This window comes from Sparus aurata, chromosome 16, assembly GCF_900880675.1.
Source record: "Sparus aurata chromosome 16, fSpaAur1.1, whole genome shotgun sequence".
NCBI classification, from domain to species: domain Eukaryota; kingdom Metazoa; phylum Chordata; class Actinopteri; order Spariformes; family Sparidae; genus Sparus; species Sparus aurata.
In genome coordinates this window covers 18,951,528-18,973,094 of record NC_044202.1, presented here as the reverse complement: position 1 = coordinate 18,973,094, position 21,567 = coordinate 18,951,528, and positions in this window count along the sequence as shown.

Here is a 21,567-nt window from a genome sequence, read left to right as displayed (position 1 = left end):
GGACAGAGGCACACTGGCATTTGGTCAGTGTCACAGTGACAGCACTTTGCTGCTGGAATGCCCGGCTGTCACAGTCAGTTTTATCACTGGGCTTTCTCTCCTCCGAGTGTGAACTAATAAGCCTAGAAATTACAATTGCCTCCCTGCTAAATCCCTGATAGGCGGAAATAATGATATCAGTGCCCTGCTAATCTTCTTGGCTTGCCGCTTGGCATCAGCCTATTGAGGCACCAGTCATACTTACGTCTGATGAGATGAATTTAATCTCTCTGTCCGTAATGACAATAGGGGCCATTTTAATGTTATGGATGATATTTGTCAAGGTTCTGTCTTGGTCTGTTTTGTTTTTTTTTTTGTTCAACCCTCCTCTTTCTCTAGCACGTACCCTATTTGAGACGTCTGTCAAGGTATCAGAACACTTGGACATTAGCTAAAGCAGACACAGATTGCAAGTCTTTCTTAATTTCCCTATTTCGTGTGGAAACCAGACAAGTTGCAGCAGCAGTGCGGTTTTTGAATTTAAATGGATCCTACATTGAATGTTCCTCAGTGTAATGGGATGTTAAAAGTACTGACGGGGCTAAGCAGATGCAAGCAGACTTCTGCCAAGAAAATATTTTAATTTCTCTGCTGCTAGCTATAACCCAGTGCTACTGGGTCATTCAGTGCTCCACAATGTCATTCAACTCATTGTAATCCAAAATAAATTTGACAATGTTCAGCATTCTCGCAATATTAATGCATTTCATTACGAGGGATGTATATCACCATAAAGGCGTGTTTCCTCTAGCCGTCATTCAATCTCTCTGGGGACAAGAAATAAGGGGGGACTCGAGGGAAAAGACACATTTATATCAAATGCAGTACTGCGACAACAGTGGCATCCAAGGACACCTATCCAGTAATACTCCACATTTTTTTTTTCGCCACTACCTCCGACCACATAGCCATTGTTACGCCGCCTCAAGGTCACATGACAGCCACAGCAGTGACCTATTCAGTGCAACAAGAACGTAACAGTGAGAACTCAGCTAAGTATTCTGGAGAGTTCAAGAGTAGAGATATTTCTGCCTCCATTTACACATGAGTACTAAAATATAATGCAAGCTGCTTAACTTATTCCCTCGTGCTCTCTCCCTCACAGCACAAAACACCCAACCTCCCAAAACTGCAAAAATGTCACCATTAATTTGGTTTCTTTTTTGTCATTTATTCACAGGAGTGGGAATCACCTCGACCTCAGCCATGACTGAAAAAGTGAAAAGTAATGGACTCAATAAGGGAAGGGGACAGAAAAAAAAACCCATTTCACATTCATGTCTGCATATCATTGTGGAATTAGGCAATCATCTCTACAGGAAACAATACTGATATATGGTGCTATGCCACATATTTATCAAATTAATAGATTGAGCATAATTTAAATTAAAAAAATAATTCTACAGTTACCAGGATGTAGTTAATGTCTTACTTTCTGTGCATCAATAAAAACTTGTGGCGAGTGAATGGTGTAGGCTCTCCTTTATACAGTTAGAAATAACTTCTCTAAAGAAAATACAAGGACAAAAATGACAAGTTGTTTGACAGTTACATTTTGTAACATTTTTAGTCAGTGCTCGACAATAAAATACACCACAAACTATCAGGTGAAAATTCACTGGGGGATACTAGACATGCAGTGGCATTGTGATGAAAATGTTATTGTGCCAAAGTTATTATTATTTCATATATTTGCAAATACATATAATACATAAAATAACTCAAACTTTGTGGTTGCTTCAGAGAGTATTGAATTAATACTTCTACAGAAAGAGCTGCACATCAACACAGAGCATCTCCTGTTCCTGAATGTGTTTTTTCTGTGTTCAACTAACACACCCAGTTGCACCCCCTTCACACACACACAAACAGAGAGAGAGAGAGAGACACACACACACACACACACACACACACACACATACACACACACACACACACACACACACACACACACACACACACACACACAATCCAGGCTGCAGGAGGATCGATTGTCGTCATAGAAACTCTGTCATTAGATAAATGACTGCTTCCCCGAGCTGTCAGATTAACTTTGACAGAACAATCAACACTATGTTATTTATGCCTGGCTGACAAAGAATCGTTTTGGCTTGGCGAGAAACGGAACAATCCCACTGTGTCCCTAGTTGTCCTATTCAGGAAAGTACGCCATTACAAGGGTTGAGTTATGGAACATTGGACTTCCTTTACTGTCTGTTTATAGGCCAACATTTGAATCGCTCTCCTATGTCATGGAAATCAGGCTTCAGCTATTCATTGGCAACTTGTTGAAATGGACTTCCTGTCAAGCTGTGAGTTCTAAACTTTAAGTTTTAAATTAGGCAAATTAAAGAAATTCTGTTACATCCAACAACACCCACAGCAAATTTTCTTCTCTTACCGTATGGTGCCAATTATTTCAGCAGGGACAACACAACAGATGTATATTAATATACAGTAGATATACGGAGGATGTTTGAAGTGAAGAACAGTGGGGGGACAAAAATTATCATTACATTTTGATGTAGCTGGCATCGACTTTATGCACATCCTGCAGAAAGTAAGTAGTGGGCATTTGTTTCTGCAAGTTATTATACAGGATTATATTTTCAATGGATGCTTTTCATGTGTTAAAAAAGTTTACGCCAATAACCAAATGTTCAGTCACTTTAAACCACTGCTAGTGCACACAAATCCCGATGCGTGGGAACAGAACATCGGCACACCGTCTGCTTTGTTTCCATCCTCAGTGTTTTTTCCAAACTGATTGCCTCTCCGCTTTATGCTCTAATTTGAAATCTGTTTGGCTTTTCCTGGAGGAGAGTATTGTTCTTTCCTGCGCTGTGCTGTTAATGAGTATGGTTAAGAACATCATTATTTTTTAAGTATCATTTGGGTGTTCACAGTGGGTGATCTCGACAATAATCTGTTTTCTTGTTTCATATCCAGAGTGACAGCAGTGGGTGCCTCTTTAATACCCAGAAAATCATTAGCGCTGAGAATCTTTTGGTATGGAGAGAGAGAGAGAGAGAGAGAGAGAGAGAGAGAGAGAGAAATTGTAATGAAGACGTATTAACTACGGGTAATTTGGTTGTTCTTCAGCTCGAGTTTCCCTTCGCTCTGCTAGTTGGTTTTATTTGCATTGATGTCTCCTCAGAAGTAGTTTGCTTCTTGAACAAAGGGGCTGGCGTATGTTAAGTGCTTTTGAAATCACAAGCGTTCCAGCCACGAGGGCCGGGCCTGATGAAAGGGTGTGAAATACAATGTGGAAATCGATTTCACTATCTTCTCATTTGGCCTTGCCTAAGCACAGTTTTGTGTCAAAGTGGCAGACACGGGGCTGCTGTGTGCATGCGTGCACATTTAACACACTTCACGCAAAGGAAGACTAAGAACAGGCGGCCTGGCTTTAAGCCTGATAAATTCATGCAAATTACAGCTATGCTATGGACAGAATACATTAAAGCTGTTTAGTCTCGATATGAAGGCTTAACAATTATGAAAAAATAAAGAGAGAGAGTTGCTGGCATGAAAGAGTACTGCTGCACCATCAGTCTGAAGGCCACCACAGAATAAGACTAAGCCACTTGTAAGATTCAAAGGTCAAATAGTTGATTTTCATTTCCTCAACAACAGACACAATCGTATTACAGTTACACAAATGTGAATGCTGTCATTCAACAAGAACGATGGGTGGAAAAAGGGGCCAGTCCCAGGAAGTCAGGGGTCCGCGGGTAGTGTATGCACGTCATTATACTCATCGCAATCTGTCAGCGCTGCGCCCAGCAAGCATCATCAATTTCTTTCCATTTCCAGAAAAATTGCGTTTTGTTTTTCCAAATAGCTGCGTTGTTGCCATGACTCGGGTCATCCATCCATCCGACCATCCGTCCGTCCCACAGTGCATGTGTCTATTGAATGTAAACGACAGCTCAATGTCTATGCTGTCACAAAAAGGCCACGGAAAGCGGGGGTGATGGAACAACAGTGTGAGAGCTCCTCTGTGGAGCACTGGCAGTACCATCTGTGGGGATGGGTAAACAGGAAAGGCACACAATGAAATTATAAGGCTCTCTCTCCTCGCTTTTGTGATTAATGGCAGTGATATCCGTCAAGCCGTTTCACCATATTTAACACTGCTACAGCAGTTTGCAGCTGTATTGTATTTTTTTCCGGGGCAGAGAGTGAGAGAGCACGAGACAGACAGTGGAGAGAGAGAGTAGCTCAATCAAAACAAAGAATCGCTTCTTGCCATTCTATTAGCACCTTAACTCAGAGCACGATGCATAAAAACAAACAAGTGCACCCAATAACAAGGCCATTTGACACAACGCCAGCCAGGATGACTGGAACAAAAACACCACATCCCTTTAAGCCTTGCCCTGTGAGACAAGGCCTCTTATTGGTTGGGTGGGATCAGTGAGACTCCAGGTCAGGCTATGAGCTAGGGGAGTCAATTAAAGGCGCTCCATCTTAATAGGGCTGTGATGTGGAGCCATAACGGCGTTATCTTGGCTCTTGCTCGAGGTGGCCAGATCTCTTTTGTGACACGAGCCAAGTAAATAAATAGCCAAATGAGGGCTAACAAAAGCATCGGCAATATCCCAGGGCACCTATTATGCAAGGGGCAGGGGAAAATTATGCCCTCAACAAATTGCTAATGATGAGCCAGTGATGTCTTGTTAAGCGACATTGTTTTCCCTCAGATCCCTTTGTGTCTGTGTCGTGTTCTCCATTTAACGAGACACACAAAAAAGCGGCTGAGCGACTCGGCGATATTTTCCCTTTCTTCTCTCTCTTCTCTTTTCCCTCCATTTCCCGTCCCTTCTTCTTCCTCCTCTCCGTCTCTCCTTTTTGCAGTTAACTTGTGTCTTCGCCTCTGTTTTTCCATCCCCTCACATCCGCTGCCACTCAGAGGGCCTGATTTGGCGCATGAGAACATGCTAGAGTGGGCCTGCTCAGCAGGGAAGGGCCTTTTGATGCAGACCCCCCTGGGATCCATCCACTGAACCAGCAGTACGTATCACAGATGTGACAGCTTTCATCTAACAGTTAACTTTTCCTAATTAAAGTCCCAAGTCTAATTACACACCAGCCTATCTGATATTTCTGAGATGGTCATAGCAGTTCTGGGGGCAGAGCCCATCAAAGATCCAAGCGATGGTGATTGGGAGGGTGGGTGTTTTTTGGAAAGAAACTGAGCGATGCTTGTGCCCTGTGTAGGCTGTGGGCTCACCTGGGTGTGGGGGGCCGTGAATGCCAAATGGCAAGGCCTCATCTCATTTGCAAAGACACTGGCCCTGAATGTGGATGTGCAATTATGAATCAGGGAGAAAAAAATGGTTAAAAGAAAAAAAAAAACATTCCATAATTAGCAAGGCAACTCCAAGCACAAGCAATGGAAATTAGTCCTGGTGCAATAAATTAGCCTGTGCATATATTACATGAGATGAACACCCTTGGGGACTTGTATTAGCGGTTTTGGCTGTACACTCCTGTGTATTTAAATAAACCAGTCACTCCTTTCGTTATGGGCCCAATGACAGACATTTCTCTTCAGAACCTCATTTTTAAAAAAAAATCTCATCCCCACAATGTCAGCTGGGTGTGGTCTCTTTGTCCCCATGAGACCACATGTGCTATTTCATCCTACAGCCTTAATTCTCTGCACAGTCTGCCAGCCTCCGCAGAGTTGTAATCATTGGATATTCTGTGTTCTATTTTACATTGATTAGAGTTACCCATTTCTCCCTAGCTATTTTCTCTAGCTCTGATAAACAAATGTGAAATTAGAACCAGTTGAGATGAGCTGCGGGGAAATTTGCATCAAAATAATACAGTGTGCAGCTAACAAACCAAAATCAGATAGCAGCAACAAAAGCTGGCAAATTGCAAATTAAAAGGCATGATGTAAATGGTATTTTGTCATTAAGCTTCAGCAGCCATTTTGAGGGCGGGGGATTGGCGGCGGCGGCGGTGGCGGTGGTGTGTGCGTGTGTGTGTGTGTGTGTGTGAGAGAGTGGGGGGTAGCTGCCGGTTGTGATGAGTCTTATCCAGAGCGATTATTCATACTTGTCCTTCTGCTTGAATTAAAGCAAGAGTGCTGGAGCCAGTTAAAGCCAAATACTTGAATGGCTAGTGAACTCTCACCTTCACGCGCATCCATTTAGCTCACAAATGAAAGCCGAGTACAGTCAGTGGAAAGCCATAATGGGTCTTTCTTCTTGCAGAGTGTGGCCATTACATACTAATTTCTTCTGGAGGCTCTTCAGGAATTTAAACACTTGGCTGGAGCCGCTGAGTCTTGTGCTGAGACGAGCGGACCCAACAATGCCAGCACACAAGGTGTTTGTGCTGATCACACTCATGTCGACTGACCATGATTGTGCTAAATTGGAGGACTGCAGCATGTTGTTGTATGTGGACAAGGGGCTGTATGTTTTGTGCAGAGGAATGTTTTTATCATTTGCAGTATGAAAAGTCCTCCTCTTTAGACTCTTTAAAACTCTTGCTGTCATTTAACTGATTATCAAGAGCAATGTCATAGTAATAATACGCATTGTGCCATCATGTAAGAAATTCTTGAATTCATATTTTTCTTAATGCCATTTATGCTTGAGAGATAACAGGAGGGAAACTATTTCATATATTATTTCAAGGATTAAAGTGAAGTGGACTTCATGGTCAAAAAAGGTTGTACTTTCATAATTATATAAAAAGTAAATGTAGTTGAAATCTAAAAAGCTTCTTTAACGTGAGCAGCAGCATGAATGCCGGGAGGTACTGGTAATACCGCATCATTTCCTTGTTTTTGGAAAAACTGAATCTCTTTCCTCTGCTATCACCCCCATTGTTATATCTGGTTTACATCACAATGGTGTACAAATTGACCGTAACCTTTTGTGTATTCATGAAACAAGTTCTCCTTGGTGAGTTGCTGTGGTCCTCGCCATCCATTACCATTATCAACCAGCCCACATTGTTGATGAGTGGTATTTTTTGCGCCAGATTACCCACTGCACATCAGTAACACCCAGGAGGCAGTGATTTAATTATGCAATTAGTGTGGTGGATGATTAAATGGCTTAATTAATAGAGGAAGATTGGGAATTTGGCTAGAGTTGACAATATTTAACTAGCTCACTAGTTTGTGTGGATCTTTCAATAATTAGTCTTTAGCTCTTTTGTTCAGTGTAATGCATTGGCATGATGAGTGTGATGATGGCGAGGCAGCTATTGAAAGACTTACCCAACACACGACAATGGTTGCATTCATTTGGTTATTATGAATTTCAAGTGACACTCTTTTAAACATGGCTTTCCACAATAACGGCTAATATTTCTGGTGGCGACTTGTTCACCAGCTAATGACTCCACTCAGTGAATCAATAAATACGATTATCCATCATCGCGGCAAACGTCGGTGGCTTGGTCTCACATGCAGGCTCAGCTGTTTCTTGGGAAGAGCAGGATTTCACACTTCATGCCTGCTTTGGAGTCATTAGATTTCCGTGTTCCCAGCTTTTCTCCTGTGGTTTGAGACTGGATCTTCAGACAGGATTTTTCTCAGGTCGGGCTTTTGTTGTATTTACTGGATTAGTTCAGCTCTGAGCTCTCTAACACAGCATAGTGTACACTTGTCCATTTGATTGACGGCCTGCAGGGAGCGGGCGAGCGAGTTATTTACTGCTCGTTTGTTTGCTCTCCCACTGAGATATACAGAAGATACTAGATTGTGAGGTAAAGTCAATGGTGAGTTACACAGGCCTTTGTCAATCACAGATAGTTGTGGCAAAGGCACAATCATTGGAGCATGTCGTCTGCTGAGTCGAGCCGTGCTCGCTGTAAGTGCATATTGTTTGCAGCACTTGACGATACAACACGAAGCCGCACGTTCTAGTGTCAAGTTCGCTGGCCCTCAGAAGTGTGACTTTGTCTTGTGTGCTAAGAAAGACGACCCTGTCAACTAGAATGCTGCTCATCATAATTGCCACCAGTGTATAGCAATTTGTGTTATTTCTTCTCCGACACTGTGAGTTTCACTAAAGCTTTTTTTTATTCATTTATTTATTTTTTACAGTATTTTACTGGAGCGGCGCTTTAATGCTTCATGTTTGCACAATCTGAAAAGGAACATTGTGGTAGAAGTCAATAGTTGTCTTTTTAATAGTTTAACCCCTGTTGCACGGTAAAAGCTGCGTGCAGTTTGAACTTTCAGCTCTTCTGGGTAAATCCTTTTCATGGATCAATTTAGCAAATGGAACATTCTATTAATTTGCTGCAGTGTATGGTATTGTGTCTAGTTAATCAAACTGTCACCACATTTATACAATTGTCAGATATTTCAACATCTTGTTCAGAGCTCGAAGGCAATACAGTAGATATAATTACACTATTTTAATCACACATACTCAGCCCCCTTAATCAAATGGACAAATTACTAAGTGTGCAATTTTCCATTGGTTCGTACAGGATTGCACTAATAGCGGCTTTAAAGCTGGATATAATTATTTGCTTTTCATTTTGCATGGTTACATTATCCCTCTCTCTAGCCTTCTCTCAGTTGCGTGGTAGCCAGGCGTGGGGCTCTACCCGTTCCTTCTTCGACATAAAGAAACAGCATCTCATTTAATAAATATCTAGTTCTGTACTGATGCTCAGCGGGGTCACACTGTAGCCACTGCTGCAAATCTAGCAGTTGCTGTCAATTAATTAAAGTAAAAATGTATTGTTATTAATCATTTTCGTGGCACATTCAAACAGAATTGTCCCACTCATTGTTTGATAATATTTTTTGTATTCATTCTTTCCTTTTGAAAAAAAGCTGTGCCCTTTAATTTGTTTATTTCTTTCACTCAGAGGTCTGCGTGGGAATGCAGCTGAAAGGGCAGAGTGAGTAAATGATCGGCTTCACTGCTGCATTTATGTGTAATCTTGTCAATCCTGTGTGTATGTGAAATCTGTTCTGTTTTCTCCTCCCGCTCCTCCTCAGGTTCCTCTACCACAAATACATTCAACAATGCATGGAAAACAGGGAAACCATAACGGCAGCCGTATGTAATGCAATAATCTACACTCAAAATACGTGGACATTGTAGATGTCCAATTTAATAAAAATATTCATTTCTCAATGAAATAATGACCTCTGGGACTGGAATGTAGGTCCCTTTTAAGAAATACCATATTCAACTGACTATTAAATGGAGCTTCATTTATTTTATTGATTCGCTGTCAGTTAATGCATTTATTTCCAACTGCTAATCGAGTGATCGGGTCCATTTTTTTGAGAAAAAATAAAAAGTCTCTAGCAGCTTCTTAAATGTTAATATTTTCTGGCATCTTTACTCTTCTATGACAGTAAACTGAATATCTCTGAATTGTGGACAAAACTAGGGCATTAGGAAACACCAATGGATATTTTTCCACATTTTATAGACCAAACAACTAATCAATACATTTAGAAAATATCTGGAAACAAGAGGGAACAGTACACTCAAACAAATACATGGACCCAAATTTGATTATTCCAGATAACTACTGTTTCCTCCACTCAAAAATAAAGTGAAACATGATGTTATCTTTATAGTTTCAATCACAGACAACGTATATACTATGAGCCACTGTACGAACTTAAAGCAGCCTCCCCATGCTGCCGCCACTGTCAGCAGCCTGTCTGTCAGTCTGCCATGCTGTGATTGAGACATCAACCTAATCCATGTTTACACTGTCCTGCACGTGTCACGCCTAGCCGTTAACCACACAGAATTAGGCCTTGTTTGACACCTCCTGCAACCCGCCACTTGAACCCATCATCATTGACTTCAGCCTCAAAGAGCAGTTCCAGTGCTCCGTAAGCAGTTACTGCATTGTCAAGGGCCCCGCGAAAGCAAAAATAAAGCGGGAGGCTATAAGGGGATCGTGGGGTTGGTGGTGGTGGTGGTGGGGGGGTTAGTGGAAGGAGAAACGATGGATGGCTGTGGGTAAGTGCCACTCCTTGAATATCCTCTCCGGCTCCCTTCCCACTCCGCTTCTCTCCCTCTGTCCTTCATTCTCCTCATGTCTCTCCTCCTCCCATCTCTCTCCCCCATTCTCTCTATCTTCCTCTGCTTCCCTCTCTCTGTTGCTTACTCAGAGAAGCTGCCAGTGTTTGCTTCTCCTTATCCAGGTTTCTAATCCGCCGCCAGTGAAAGAGGGGGAGAGGGACAGGCAGAACCATTAGAGGAGAGTTTATCAGAGTCGCTCAATCTGTTATCACTCCTGTCCCTCTGTCCCTCCTGCTAGCCACCACCTCCCTCCCTTGTCACAGAGCTACTGATTGTAGCCACTACCGGTCCAGACACACAAACACACACATGCACACACACAGCCCACCTCGGAGTATACTTGCGCATGTCTGTTCGACAGCTTTGTTGGTGTGCCTTGCAATAAGTGAGCACATATGTTGTTGTGTACCGCTGCCTATCAATTTCTGCACCACCGGAAAATGGCTGCAGCCAAGAATAAATAAAAAGCCGCCCCCTTCTCTTTTCATCAAGAGGCTCCTCTCAGTTAACGTCCTGTACCTGATCACAAAGGGCCTGAGAAATAACATCAAATGTGGAGTATTTCACCAGAAACCAGAGAGGAGTCCCTCTGAGTGTCCCTAAGGGCACTTTGAGGGGTGAAGCGGGTGCTCTAAAATATGCTTGCACCGGTTTGTTGGCATGAGCGCCACTGGGACTGAGAGGGGAGGGCGAGAGTTTACCTAAAGGATAAATGTCAGAGGATCAGCTAAATTAGATCCTGCCTGTATTAAGACATCAACTGCAGCTGAAGTGGGTACGGTGCATGTGTTTAGGTGTGCAGACCCCCGCTCTCAGCTAGACTGCGGTCCAGGTTAATATGGAACTCAAATTGGAAGTGGCAGAATAAGCCGTATCCTAGAGTTATGTGTAGTTAAGAACCAACCAGCGAAGAGGGAAGGTCCCTGTTGCTATGTCATACTGTGCTGCTTATTGTCTATGGCCACATTAACAACTCTGCCGGTACCAGCTTTAAATAATAACCAACTTAATTGACAGGAAGTGCTGTAGGGATGAGGTATTTATGGCGGCTCAAGTTAGCATCGGCCTGATTCCTCTGAGTATATTGGTATATACTCCAGTATATTTACTACTAGTTAGTATATTCCCATTGAATTTTATACCCCAGTAGACATGCTCATTTTTTACCCATTGTATTAATAATTATATTTATGATATATATCATATATATATATATATATATATATATATATATACATACATATATATACACACACACACATATATACATATATGTGTGTGTGTATGTATGTATGTATGTATGTATATGTTTATATACATGTCACACTGTCACACTGTCAGTGGCTTCTGTCTCACTATCCCAGCCTTTCCAGCCACCTGATCGGTAGTGCTCATTTGCAACTCTCGACAGAGTTCAAAGAGAAGCGTGATGCATATCCCTCCTTGGCAACTTCATACATTATCTCTGGAAAAAAAAAAAAGGCGACCAATTCAAAATGTTGTAGATTAGGACTAATTTAACACAAGTTCTAACGTCTCCTGGATGCAGTCTGATGAGGTATATGGTCTGCTGCGTTCTGCTGCTCCTTGTTTTTCCAGTGTATTTGTGATGACCAACATGACACACAACTCATCTCCTGGCAATGAGGAAGAGTTAAACGCCTCTTACCCAGAAAAAAATTGTCCTGGTAATTTTGGTTTGAAAGTGATGATGTAGTGCGCGCAGGTGGTCGAGTGGTTAGAGCGCATGCCATATACGCAGCTGACCCCGGTTCGATTCCAGCCGGAGGTCCTTTGCTGCATGTCACGTCCCCCTCTCTTTCCCATATTTCCTATCTGTCTACTGCTTAATAAAGGTGTCTATGCCAAAATCTTTAAAAAAAGAAAGTGATAATGTAGTAGTCCCCCTGTAGAGAAGGACTGGCGAGCAGCTGAGTTTCCAATGACATTTAACGCACCCAAATGTGTCTCAATTAGCCACTTGTTAGCACCTGCCTTTTTTTTTAAGTAAAACCTTCAAAATTCATGAGCGGTTTATTTACCGACATATTTTATGCCGTCAAACAATAAACTGTAAATCTCGTATCTTATTAAATCACTTTCGTTAGCACAGACTTTATTTCAGGCCTCTAACTGAAACCCAATGACTTTGAGAAGAAGGAATCGCAGTGCAAAATGCTAACTCTCCTGCGGCACTCAATAATGGACAATGACCACTCTGTGATTTTTCTTTCTTTATAAAACCTTCAGGAACATGAAACGTGCCATGAGAATGTTCAGAAAATATTTCATCTGTTGATACTTCAAGGCAGTTAGCTATAAGACTCTTCAGGCCATGATAGAAAGTGCATCGGAGCTCCTTGACCATCATCCCTGGAGGCTTCCTGCGCCTATCTTTAATTACCATTCAGGTTATATAGGTGGACATAGTGTAAGTAGTGCTGTGGCCCCGGTGCGTGAGACAGGGAATAGGTTGTCTTTTCTACCCCAGGCCCACTGAGAGCACTGTTGCTGGAAGCTTCAACACTCATCACACCTACAGCGGCGACCGCATTTTTTTCTTCTATCCGAGGCAACCCAGAACACAGCCTGAGAAACATGCTGGCTATCAATTTTATGTGAAAATACAGACGGGGAATTACTGCATTTGGATACTTTCTGTGGGTAATTTGCTGTGAAAACATTACCACCGCAGGCTTTATTAGAATTTGTGTTTTTCAAATTTTGATGTCTCCGTCTTGGTTTATGGGGGAAGCACAGCGCGCTGCGTGGCAACCACGGGAAAATGGGCCGGCGCAGAGTGACATTTCTGCCACTTCGTCCATGTTCCGTCATTTACAAGTAATGGCCGTGACCACTGCCTCTGTGTTTACATAGCAGTGGGCTCCCAGCACCCAGCCTGTGACAAATTATAAAAAGCCAGGCCTCTGTAGCCGGGCTGCATTTCATTAAACTTTAACTTCCCTTATCTGCAGCGACAGAGGACAGAATAATAAACGCTGACAGGTATCTAAAGATGTATGTTTGGACTAGGGGACAGGAACAGCATGAGAGCCTTAGCCAGCTTTGTCACCAAAGAAGGGACATATGTTGTGGGCTATAAAAACTGAAGGCAGATGTTGCTGTTTTACTGAAGCTGGGAGAGGTTGTAGACGCTGATGGGGTTCCGCACATATGTCCACCATGAATAGCTGTCTGTTTCACTAACAATACTTCCTGTCGCACGTGACTAAACAGAAAAAAAAAAAATAATAATTACAGGTAATATTTGTTATCTTGTCATATAGGATGAAATTTTTCTATTCGGGAAACATATTTGTCTATTTGTCTATAAGTCTATTTGTCACAGCCCATCACTGTAGATTTTCTGATGTTTTTTGTCCTACTATAACTTGTGGCAATCTTTTTTTTTTTTTTTTTTTTTTTAAAGTTCATTAATCAGGAAGTGGAAGATTCCATTAGTAAATTGCTGTCAAAGCTATATTCATAATAATGGATGGAATGCATCAATTGCATTTAATATCAATGGACTCATACAGCACTCATCCATTTTTGTGAAAACCTGAATATCAAATAAAGTTGACTGATTTAAACATGTTTCTTTGACTGCTCTGAATAAATGAGTTACAAATAATACTTGAGGTATACTGTCATTCATTATTAGTGAGAACAATATGCCTCAGCCTTGCTCGTCTCTGGTTGTGTTTTTCCCCCCACACTGAGGCCTCTCTGAAATCCACTCTACACAAAAAGACCCCTCAGAAAAGAAACTTGGATATCAGGCGTAAGTTGGATGAGGTTTATATCTCAAAAGGACAATGTGGCAAGGCCAACATTAAACCATGTTAAGATCTTCTGAGAGTAGCAGTTGATTGATTCCATAGACCTTGTTCATCAAGGCCACCAGGTTTGAACCAAAGATATTTGAAATGTGAGGAAGAAAGAGGTAGTTACTGCAACAAAAAGCTGCTGAAGCGGCCTTTGTGAGAATCTGAAAGGACCTATCTACAGCTAGCTAGGCTCTCCCGTTGAGCAGACGAAAGACTACCATGTAAATAAAAGCCAAGGGTGAGCTCACAACTTTGCCTGCATGAATAAAAGTGCCCACAATAACATTACAGATGCATACCCAAATAAAGCCAGCCTTTCATTTCCTTGTAATACTCAGCAGGCGCTTTCTCTTTATTCAGCACTGCAAAAGTATATGAATTTCTTGTGCGATTTTATTCCAAGCACAAAAATAAATTAATGTACAATTTTGTTCAGCATGTTCAATCACTGATTTTATTAGACCTGCTATTGTCCAATAGCAATTTCTTACTCTGTCACGTCTTGTTTCAAGACTATCCTGTCAGTGTTCACATTTAAGTGCTGGCAATTTTCTGATTTTCTTACACTCTCCATTAAAGGTTGCTTTCTGTGGCTCAACCAGTGTGTGTTGCCAGACAGCTGCACACATGCTGAGATAAGGTCAGATATGGCCTTCCCCGTGGGTGGCGGCGGCGGCGGTGGTGGTGGAGGGTATCGGCCAGCCCGAGGAGTGGACTAGGTGGCTGAGATAGCCTCCTCCTGCAGGCGAGTAGGTCTGGAGTGCTGCTGCGGCTGCTCTCTCCCCCCCCAGCAGCCATGTCCTGTTGGAGTGAGCCCCTTCACCAGAGCTTTGTCTGAGAAGAGAGTAGCCGAAAGGGCCCTCTGACATGCTGGACAAGACCCTTCAATATACAAGCGCCACCTCCACACCTCCAACTAAACACGCACATGTGCGCACATTCTGCATATGTGCATGTGAGGCACCACGAGTGCCGAAGTTGTTTTATCTACTGTATTGTGTGTGTGTGTGTGTGTGATTTCAGAGCTAAGCTCAAACGCAAACATTGGGAGCCGGAGGCGAGAGCAGAGCGCCATCTGCCCTGTTCACGGCCTATCAGGCTTTCACTGTCCATTTCCAACAAGCAAACCTCTGCATTCATTGCAAACCAGGGGAGAGAAAAGAAGCAAGATAGAGTTGCTCACTGCCTGAGTTAGTTTTAAATAGTTCTTTATCTACAGTGTTTTTCCACCGTGTCTCTGCAAGGAGAAACATAGATGTAATCAATAATGAGCAACCTTGAAAATGGCTGTAAACAGATGGCCCATTGAAAAGATGCTTTCACCTTCTGTACTACCCTCCTATATTTCTGTTTTCTAATTTACAATCAAAAAGGAAGTTTTCTCGATTGCTGAGCCTCTGGCTGCATCTGTTCCCAGAAAAAGAAAAAAAAAAAAAAAAAAAGATTTCAAATCTCCCAGTCAATACCAGAACACAATTGTCTTTCATGTTATCATAAATAATAACCCACCTTTGCTTGTATCGCAGAAGACATTTTCCCAAGTCCCTACAGATAGCTCACACCACGTGTCACAAGGCGTGACAAAGCCCACAGTGACATATCTAGACTAACGGAGAGAATTCTGAGGCTGTGAGGGAAGAAAGGAGAATGAAGAAGAGAGCGGTGGGGGAAGGAGTGTTAAAGAGGAATGTAGTATAATGTATAGTGGTTTTGTCAAGGTAACTGTTGGCTCAAATGCGCCTGTGACACATTTGAAATTGGCCCTGGCCTGCCCACAAAGACGGACAGAGGCGCTGCAAGCACTAGCCAATCCATACTCTCCAGACACCTGCTCGGCTTGGAGAATCCTCAGATATTGACCTTCAATTCAGCCGGCATTCAGAGTTGATGAAAAGAGATAAGCACTCTAATCTGTCCGTCGTCTCCGCGCTCCCATTTATTGACTAACTGACACAGACTTAGACTTTAGCTCTGGCTGCATGCTGTCGCCACACGCCAATGTGATACATAAACCTAATAGATGTTTATTTGAAAGAGGCTAATATGAAAATTGCAGCTAAAGACACATGAATCAATTTTCAAAAGCAAACATAATTGGATATTCCGGGACACTTATTAAATGTGAATTGGCCCAGGTCTTCTTGTCTGTCAGACAAGTCTGCTCCCCCCCCCCCCCCCCCCCTTTTCCTATGTTTCCTTGTGTGACATGTTATTATGCTCCATTTCCCTCTGTCAGTCGTAGCCATTTAACAGATTGCCTGCCATGGAGAAACTGCTTTAAAATCTCAATGGAGGGTGTGTGTGTGTGTGTGTGTGTGTGTGTGTATGTGTGTGTAAAATGTGTGCATGTCCCACCACATGCCTTTATGTGCATAGATACATTCACGCATTATACTCAGGTAGGCCCTTTTTCTCTTTTCCTCCCACAGTGGTCCTACATTTTCACATGACAGTTGTAGGCTGGATATTAGAGGCACTTGACAATGAGTAGGGGAGTAGGAGGAAGTGCTTACTGAGAGCCTCTGTAGAGAAAAGTGATGCCCACATACTGTCTGTGTCACAAACCTGCCATGAGGGCAACCATGTGGACAGACACACACACACACACACATATAATAACACACGTGCAAACGTGCAGATTATTGAAAAGATTCACACGCACCCAACCACGCATGGTCACGCACCCCGTATCAGAGAGCCATCCGGTCATTTCTCATATTCATATTTACATGTATATGAGAGCCAGAGTGGCCCAGGAATACAGATCTATTTAAATTCAGACAGAATCCGTAAATACCCACCTCCGGAGAGCCAGGAGAGAGGGGAGGGAGAGGGAGAGAAAGAGGCCAGTATATTTATTTGAGTGACATTGTCTAAATTGAAGTTTGACACTCTTCACCACTCTAACCTTTATGCAAATGTGAAAACATCTATATGTGATGGACAGAATTCAATTAACTGAGATGACAGAAAATAATCTAGTGAACTGAATACATCATGCAGTTGAAAGTAACATAATCATCCTGGTAGGGAAAGGGTTGGGTGGTGTTGGTGGGGGGGTCAGTAGGAGAGAGACAGAGAGAGAAAGAGAAGGGGAGAGAGAGAAGAGGGGGTGGAGGAATGGGAGGGAGGGCACAAAGGAAGTAGAAGATAGAGCCCATTTCTCCGCCGTCTTATCGAATGGCACAAGCTCTATTTCTCCAAAGCGGAGTCTTCAGTCCACTAAACTCTTGATCTCAAATGAGAGACCCTGGAACACTGTTGCTAAGCAATTAGGAAGGGGGGGAAGGGGGGACTTATTGAGCAGCTGATTCCCGCCGCTCAGTGTCCATCATTTCAATTTCTCCTCACCTCATAGACTTCCATAGTGATGAACAGCGGCCAGCACGCAGTGACCAAGCACAAGAAAATGGGCTCCTCCGGCAAAGGCTCCAAATTATACCGCCGTAGACCGCCACACTTATTTCACCCAATACAGTAAGACTCCCCCAAAACAACTGTTGCTGCATGGACCCTGAGGGTGTGAGTAGGTGTGGGTGTGTGCAAGAGTGAGAAATGCAAAAAGGGATGGTAATAAATCCTAAAGAATATATATATAATCCTCCAGAACTCCTAAGTGTTTTCTGTTCTCTCATATCCCATATTATAAACATCATTTATCACTCGACAAACGTTTAAAATCACTTTTTGTCGATGCAAAAACAGAATAGGTGGTTTACATACACAATCCATATTAGCCAACAGTTATCTTTCATTCTAGGAGTCAGTGCAAAGAGAGCAAGGAACCGAAGGAGAAACCAGACAGCCTCACACAATCTGTGCACACACTGGTGAGCTATTGGCCAGATGGGGGCACCCTTAACCAAGATATGAGAACCCACGCTGCATTAGTGGAGCACAATGAAACAAGGAGGTGGGTTTGTTGTTTTGCTTGAGACTGTTCAAAAGTTGAAAAACGTAAAAAATACAAACCTCCGACACTTTACCCAGATACACCTGCTTGAATTAAATGCACACGTCCCTGCGTGTTGAACAAGATATGCTTTGACATCAACCTCGGATGGATTTTCTTTACAATTATCATAAACAAGTAAGCAGATATGTACTCAAACACTTTTGTTGATGTGATTCCTGGCCCATTCAGCGACAGCACGGTACCTGAGGTTGCTAGAGGAGTTCACTGTGTGTTGAGTGCCAACACTAGGTGGCTCTGTGCTCTGTTAGTGGTCCTGAAGAGCCTCTCAGTCTTACTGGATTGGTCTTGTGTTTACATACTGTAGATTTGACAAAAGCTTCTGTCCTCATCTAACAATGAATGTCAAACTGCATGAAGAATTATTACAGATCATTGTCAATCACGAAAAAGAAAGCAGAGAATGTCACAATGCAGCGGAGCAAGAAAGTAAATTGTACTAATCAAGGGAATCTAACTCACTGGTTGATTCACACATCTCGGCTAAATTGTATTAGAATGCTGATTTAACCCCCATCGATTCCACGTGGCTGGGAAACGGTGCCGCAGAACTGAAACCGCCTGTCGTAATGGATGGTTAAGTGACTCCTCACCAGATCTCTTACATATAATATAAGTTCCATTAGCCCCGAAATGGCTACTGTATGGCATTTAATTAAATATAGCCTTTCAAAGAAACCCACAGCAAGCAATTTAGAGTGTGGCTACATTTGAAGCTTGTGTGAGGTTACTAGTGCTTTTAACTACTGCACCCACTGCATAGACTGTTAATTAGCATATTTAGAATGAAGTAGGTTTGCCATGCACTAATCATTCTCTAATTCACTAAGAACTGCAGCCTTTCAAAACACACTGGACAGTAATCAACATGCCAGGCCTAAACATTACATAATCTGTAATTATGTGTCACTGAAGGAAAGGAAGAAATATATAAATAAATATACATAAATTAACCAAGCCTATTGATGTGATTGGTTAATGGATGCCCGTACGTGCTGTGAAGGCGAGGTCTGAACTGAAATACACTTTGTGACCTACAAAAGACACATTCACAGGAATGCTGGAGAGGCAGAGTCAGAAGACAGTGCGTGCGTTCTCAAGTGCTCTTAATAAGTTTAAATACTGAAAACCAATTTCAAACGTAATGTTTTCCCCTCTTTCGAATTATTTCTCAACCGCATGCAAATCTGAAGCTCAATATGTACTAATAATTAGCATGAAAGAAATATCGACTTGCTCCCCTGCCAAAGGGAAGCGGGTCCACCCTGCCCTGTATGGTGCAAGGGGTGGGCCTGTCCCAGAGGCCCCAGTGCACCATGGGCATTGTTTTGACTCCTCAGGTATAATGAGGGAGCTGTGGCTCGGCTGCTGAGAGGGAAGAGTGGCAGCACTCCAGTCCTGACCCCCTCCTAATCCTGGGAAACCCATCCTGGGCTCACTCCCGCCTCACTCAGAGGAACAGACCGACTGCTGGTGCTCAGTCTCGGACTCAGTGTACCTGTAACCATGCACAGGCTAAACATCAGACTCATTCTTCACCACGCTCCTTCTGTCATCATTGTCTTGGCTCTCGCGGCTCTTATGGGATCACTTATCTACATTAGATAGGACTTACTACCGAGGTATAAGTACCAGAGATATTTGCTCATTTTATGGACAAAAACTATCCGTTATCCTCGTGTCATTACTTCTTGGAAAATGAACGTCAGCATTTATGGTAGTTCAGATAAGACAGCTGCACAAAAATGCAAAAGGTGAAAAAATAAAAAATAAAAAATAAAAAATTAAATCCTTTCTAATTTTCGGGGGTAATTTTCTCATTGAGTTAGTGGAAAAATTCACCATGCAAATTAGGACTGGTGAATCAAAAAACATGAAGGTGTAGCGCCACGCCAGGAAGGTAAACACTTGATGTCTTGCTCGTGACCCTGGCAAACAGGAGGTAAAACAATGAGTGAAACCTGCTGCGATTCAACAGCTTTGTATTAAAAGTAGTTACTTTTTATCTTTAGTTTGTTTGCATCACACTTAGGTACTGTGAGCATCAAGCACACACATATTCTGATTGACAGAGGACCAATAACCAGAAAACTTAGTGGGGGTTCCAGATATGTATTTTTTTCCAACGTCGCATTACTTCCATCCCGGAGTCCTGTGGTTCAGTCACATGCACATTAGGAGAAGATCACACAGCGGGCAGGCCAGCCTCTGCTGTACTTGCTGTTGTCAGGTGACTCTCTCTACGGCTTCAACGGCGGCAGATCCCAGCAGGGGACGTTGCTGATTGCTGACCACGCACACAACAATGTCGCCTGTGAACCCACCGCTTTATGGCTGCCCTGGCTTTGATGCAACATCTAATTGGCCGAGATGAACTGTTGCTGTGGCAGCTTGGGGGCCCAGCTCCACTGTACGCCAGTCCACACAGTCACTGTCTGCATTTAATTAGGTCCCCTATGCCTCTTGTATACTGTGTGTGTGTATGTGTTTGCACACAAAGTGTATCAATATGTACATCTGCCTCTACGTTTGCAACCACTTCTGTTTATCTTGGTGCATTTGTCTGTGCAAGTTATGTATGAAAAATCATGACTCATTATTTGTGTAATGAGGACTAATCAAAGAGCTAAATCAGTGATTTCACCTCAAGAAAAGGAGAGAGGGGTGCTTATACAGGAAAGGCTATTTGAGACGTGGTGAGGTGCCTGGCAGAATAAAGATGGAGAGGTTTGGGGCTTTACTGCCCAGTGGTTTGTTTTCTCAGTTCTTAACATAGCTCGAGGTACTAGTGATTGGCTCGGACGGTGACAGGGTGCGGTCGAGTAGAAGAAAGAGTGAAGGGTGTCGTAGTGGTTTGTTTTCACAGGTCCTTCACTTCTCAGCGTTTGGCGATGGGTCTGGAGCCTGTTGTCGCCACGGAGGGGCTGTGTGTGAGTGGCGCTTTGTTTAACTTCCTCTCAGTGCTGGAGGAACCAGCAGGGCCTAGTAATGAGTCTGCAAACAGGAGTCACGAGGAAGAGGACTGCGTTCCTCATTACTAATTGCAGTGACTGATGGCAATGTGTTGCTTGGTATTTTAGCGCAAATTCTGGTTTAAAAGGATAAGGTGTTTAGCATAATCGGTTGTTTGTTCTAAAAGATTGTCGTACTTCATGACAAATGCCGAATACATAACTCATATAAAAGGAACAGTGGAGCTTAGCTAACACATAAATCAGTCATACCTAACAGCTACATGAAAGTTGGGCTAGCAGTTACATGCCAACAGACATAGTCATGTTATAAATGGAGGGCAATTTTAGAAGCTGTGCTTTGTTTATTTGCATAAAATTGAAGAAATACCACAACGTATCATGTGTCTCAGCTTGCGCTGAACTCACCAGTGCACAATGACTGATTATGGCAAATTACTATCCCTGTACGAGCTGCCGAGAATCCGCTCTCTGGCTGTACGCAGCCCTGAAGCAGGGGAAGAGAAATTGTTCCGCCCAAGTACCATAAAAACAGATTGGAAGCTCGGCACTGTGAATTAGCTGCACAGGAAGCCCCCTAAACCCCCTGTTTTATTCATGAGCATGAAGGCTATCGCAGTCTAAGAAACCCCCGTGGTTGCGCCTGCTACATCAAGGTTGCATGCCGCGTCCATGGAAGGTTGCATTCTTTTTTTTTTCTTTTTTTTTTT